Below are 5760 nucleotides of genomic sequence, written 5' to 3' on the forward strand. Positions count from 1 at the left end.
ATAGGACTTGTAGACCAGCCCCACACACTACCGGCAGTGGCTGAAGGCTGCCGGCTGGCCTCTTTCTTCCATCGGCACTTTTGTTTGCCGGTCAGCACACTTTATTGCCGGTCGGCATAATTTGTTGCCGGTCGGCACTGTTTTTTGTCGAAATGACATTTTTGGGCAGCCGACCACTGTTCATCCACTTTATGGAGATATTTTGTGCCAGCTGTGATAGCTGGCACCAACTCCTCCCCCCTCCATACACGTGTATGGAGGGATTTCCCTCTAGCCAAGCTTGTTGTATAAGCTTTGCAAGAGGGATTCCTATGAGAGAGAGGCTTTCCTCTTGGTTCTAGGTTAGAAAAACAGAAGCAAAAACCAGCCCTTAGCAATATCTATATAATAAGGGAAGAGGGTTTTTGAAAATGTATAAAATGTGTGTGAGATACATTTGATATTAACGGTTGAGATGAATCTTAAGTTTATATCCACGGTTCAGATTGGTTAAAATGAATGAGGATTGCCTCCCAAATATATCCACGTCTGATCCCATCCTCCCCACCTTCCCCCTCTCTCTCTCTCTCTCACTCTCTGTTCTTCTCTTCTTCGATAGAAGCAAAAAAAACCCCACCCTCTTTGCTACCGACGCTCCTCCTTCCCACCCTCTTCGCTACCAACGCTCCTCCTCCTCCTCATTCGTCACGCTCCTCTTCATCGCAAGGTAAGATTCCCTTACAAACCCTTTCGATTTCATTATAGTTTTGTGGCTTTGATCATATATCCCGAAGAGTTGGGGCTTTGATCATATAACAGATTACTCATTTTGGTTTTGATTTTTGTTTTTCTAAACCTTAAATTGATTTGTTAATTAGGGTTTTTTAGGTATTTGGATTGCTCTAAATCAAGTTTGTAAGATTTAGTTTAGTAATATGTGTTTGTTTGCCTTTTTTTCCCCCCTTTATTGGTTTATTTCATCCTTCTTGATTAAAGCCATTGTTGAGAGCAACTGCCTAATTATTGCAGTTATTGCATTTTTTTGTTGGAACTTTTGAGTTTTTTTCCCCACTTCAGTGTTTTGGTAGGGTTTTCAATTGATCCGATTGAGAACTGTGAAACTGTACTTCGATTGGCTCACCAAGTTCGCTCCTCTGTTTGCTCCTCTTCTCTCTCCCTCTCTCTCAAACCCTAGATTTACGCTCAGCCACCCAGAAATCATTCTCCGAAAAATACAATTTCGGAAATCATATAAATAATGAAAAAAATTATACACAATTTTTTTTATACAGAACGAAAAACTACTTCGTGAATAGAATAAATGAATAACTCAACATGATGATGAAATTGATATTCAATTCAACTTTATTATGTTCTTGAGTCTTAATTTGTGATTTAATCATAATAAACGAATCTTAAGAGTAGACTGACTTGCTTTATGTTATTCATTTACAATACATGGTAACTTTGTAAGGTTATTTTTAATTTTACTATTATTATTTTTATATTTATTTTTAAATTTGATGGAGTATGACATACTGTGCTATTCAAGTTTGAAGTCACTAATGTGATTCAATAGGGCTTGATGTTGGTGTACACAATGCTGCTTTGTCACTCTAAAAATAAGTTTGTGATTGTAATATTGAACATAGAAAATACGTAAATGATCTCTTTCCAAACATCAATCGGTTTTAGATGGGATAATAGAACTTGAAAGTGATTTGAGAGTCCAGTTGTTATCATGAGAGTCTCATTACGAGGGAGAGATTTTTTTTATGATATTAATATCATACTTACCGTCTCCTTTTAGAATGATGGTAGAATAAGTAAGAGTTAATTACCTAAAAGTTTAATTTATAAATATTTATGATAGTTTAGGTTTTATCTAAAAAAATTTAAACTAATAAGCTATATTTAGTAAAATTGATAATATTATCAGTTTTTCTTAATTGAAAAGGTCATGGCTAATTATGGATTGTCATGAATTTCTGTTTCACCATTTTTACCTAACATCTATATAATAAGTCACAAAGGTTTTTGAAAAATGTATCAAAATGTATGTGAGATACATTTTGATCCAATGGCTAAGATTAATCCCAAGTATATATGAATGGTTTAGATCAATGGTTTATATCAAAATGTATCAAAAGTTTCCCGCCCAACACATTTCTGTGTCTGCCCCATACCCTCTGTCTCCCCCATACCCTCTGTCTTCTTCCCATACTGCTGCAGAGTTGAGGAGCAGATAGTGAGGTGTGTATTGAGAGAAGCAGACTGTCTTCTTACCCTCTGTCTTCTTACCCATACTCCCCCATACCCTCTGTCTTCTTCCCAAATTGATTTGAGAAGGTTGGAGGCAAGCACATGTCAACATTTTAGCTCACAGACTGCACTCTTAGCTCACAGTTATTGAATTCAAATTCAAAAGTTATTGAATTCATATATTATGTTTCGGGTTCCTTTCCTTTCCTCTCTTAACTGCCGAATTGGGTCTCTTATATGCACAGTTATCCAATTCTTATATGCATAGTTATATGCACAGTTATTGGATGCTTCATATGAGTATTCTCTCATTTTTATATGCACAGTTATATACTCATTTTTGATGGATGAGTATTGTTCCTTTATGATGGATGCTAGGTCCGAATTGGGTCTCTCATTTTTATATGCTTCATATGGATGCTGGGTTCCTTATATGCACAGTTATATGCTTCATATGGGTCTCTCATGGGTCTCTTATATGCACAGTTATGCACAGCTCCGAATTGGGTCTCTCATTTTTATATACTCATTTTCATAGAGTATTCTCTCATTTTTATTCTCTCACACAATCACAGCACCTTCGATCTTCCTTACCATTACCAAACTTGGCTTGGAGAATGAGATTCAATTATTATGGTGTTACCCTCCCTCCGAAATTTTGACAATTTTTTTTTTTTTTTTTTTTAAACAGGAAATTTCAACATTAAACAGGAAATTCTATGTTTACATGTTAGAAATTCAAAGCAAAAAAAAAAAAAAAACAGCTTTGAATAATCAGAGCATATAATCACGTACTTATTATTATATTGTTACAATCACATACTTATTATTATATTGCTACTTACTGATCTTTTTGTTTTGTCAATTGGTAATTATACTTGAACAATTGGACAAGTCAATGTTGTGAGTCTTGGGTTAATTGTTGAACTTACCATGAAGAGATACTTTTGTTGACAGACAATAGGAAGGAAAAATCTTTGGGACTTCTTACACAGAATTTTGTCAAGCTCTTCCTTTGCTCTAATGTATGTAAAAGTTTTAGATTATTGCACTCTATTGTCTATCCTGTTATGCATAAGAATCTATTAGCTTTGGTCTGATTGTTTAAAACCACTTTAAAAAATGTGGAATGTAACTTTAGTAACAATAGAAATAGAGTTAATTGAGATGTGAATATTGAAAACCATAATAGGAAAAAATTGACGCAAGTGCTGAATTATTAAATTACATTTAAATAATAGTTTATCGACACAAAACTGAGGCAAGTGTTATCAAAATAACACAAAACGCATATTTTAGAGACAAAAAAATGTAATTATCCCCATCAATTAGCGAGGCTCATATCTTTCCATGCATCTTGGGACAAAAATGAACTCATGACATGTGTATTCTTGGGTTATGACTTATAGGTAATTAGGATAACATTGTGCTATCATAGCTCTGTTCATTGGTTACATACTTGGTTGTTATGTAAATGATTCAGCTGGACTGAAGTCTCATATTACCATTCTAAGGATTATGAATGAGGATGACATTATCCTTGAATGGATAAAATTATAAACAATTTACTTTAGTGAGTGGTGATGCCATGATAATCTAGGCATTTGATGCTTGATTATCTAATGGTTCAGCTGTACTAGAGTTTCATATTTCCATTCTGTGGATCACTCTGACCACTCTCACCATTGTTCACTCTGGCTCCATGTGAAACAGGAACTTGAAACAGAGGTGGAAATGATTAACTCGGCTGCTCAGTAATCTCAGCCGGGAACTTTGCTCGGTAATGTGAAACTGATTTTTAAACTGATTATATTTATACTTAATGACTCAATAACATGCTGGTTTTGAAGCCAGTTCAGTTCGGTGATTTTGAAATAACTCAAGGTCACATGATTCTTGGTGATTTCTTCTTATTACTGTAAATACTACTGTAAATGTTTTGGTGATTTTGGTGATTTCTTCTTATTTCCATGTGGTGTAGATTGTTCTGATTTATGTGACTCAACTACCTAAGTATACTATGTTAGACTTACATGATGAGTCTGGATGATATATGAGTCTAGATGATAATGACTTTAAGTATACTATGTTATTGCATGTTAAAAAAATGATGCGTTATTGTTGAGTCTAGATGATATATGAGTCATTAAATATATAAAATTTATACTTAGCTATACTTAAATTTATACTCAGTAAAATATATTAAATTCACTCTGGATGATATTTATACTTAATGGTTAAGAATAGCATTCTAAGAAAATATACCAGCATATATTTTCTTAGTTGATAATATACCAGTATATATTGTAGTTATATTTTCTTATAAACTATGAAATATTTTCTTATAATATAAACTAAGAAAATATAAACATAATATACCAGCATATATTGTAGTTTATATTATAAGAAAATGAGTGGTTTTTTTTTAACATATGGTTTAGAGATTTTCTTATACTGGTATATTATGTAGTATTTAGGGTGTTTTTTGTTATATTTTCTTATACTGGTATAGACAAAAAACTGGTATATTAAGAAGATGGGGGTTTATTGTTATATTTTCTTATAACAAAAAAGTTGGTTGATCCACATTTGTAGTAGGCAAGGCTTTTAAGAAGATGGGGGTTTATTGTTTGAAAAAGTTGAATGGGGATGGAGTCTCAAGGCGTTTGAGAGATTTTGATGCTTTTATTACGAATTGTGAGTTGGTTGATCCACATTTGTAGTAGGCAAGGCTTTTTTCTTATAATTGCATAACAATATTTCTCTTATATGTTATTTATTTATTTATTTTTATTTGGCTATTTTATTGGTGAAGTAAAATAGATGATTGGATCATCTATTTTACTGGTATATCCATACCAGCATATATATGCTGGTATATTATCAACATATATTTCAGATGGGGGTTTATGGTCTCTAAGTAGTATTTAGGGTGTTTTTTGTCTTCTTAATATACCAATGAACCTTATAGACAAAAAAACATCCTAAATATCCATACCAGCATATATATGTTGGTATATTATCAACATATATTGTAGTTTATATTATAAGAAAACACCCCAAAAAATTTCAACATAATATACCAGCATATATTGTAGACAAAAAACATAAAAGTTGTGCATATTCCTCATTGGGGATACATAAAAGTTGATACAAAGACTTTTTGGAAAGTAATGTGGAGGAAGTTTGGGCAAACGCATATTTGAAGACATGTTATTGACACATCTTTTGTAAAGCATACATATTTTTGGTGTATGACAATATAATTTTTGGTGTATGACATGTTAGTGACACATCTTTTGTAAGGCATACATCTTTTGTAAAGCGTTAACCCACTTTTTGTAAAGTTTTAACCTACCCTTTTGGTGTATGACAGTATAACTTTATTTCTGTTTTTTATTCATTGTTTACACTTTTTTTTACTGTCTTTTATATTTTGATATGCAATATAACTTTAAATCTTATATGTTTGTTTCTTAATTTGCATTAAGATTAGGGAGAGTTGTTATTTTATTTGAG

The 5760-nt window shown here is 32.6% G+C and overlaps 1 long non-coding RNA gene across 1 annotated transcript; it reads left to right on the forward strand.

Moving 5' to 3' along the window:
• Positions 1 to 379: 379 nt before the first annotated feature.
• Positions 380 to 4210, forward strand: LOC145801885 (uncharacterized). The gene is made up of 2 exons (XR_014343657.1): positions 380 to 3266; positions 3955 to 4210. It is a non-coding gene; the product is annotated as an uncharacterized LOC145801885 (long non-coding RNA).
• The last annotated feature ends 1550 nt before the right edge of the window (positions 4211 to 5760 follow it).

The sequence above is a fragment of the Camellia sinensis genome, chromosome 11, assembly GCF_055761805.1.
Source record: "Camellia sinensis isolate YWXY chromosome 11, ASM5576180v1, whole genome shotgun sequence".
NCBI lineage: Eukaryota > Viridiplantae > Streptophyta > Magnoliopsida > Ericales > Theaceae > Camellia > Camellia sinensis.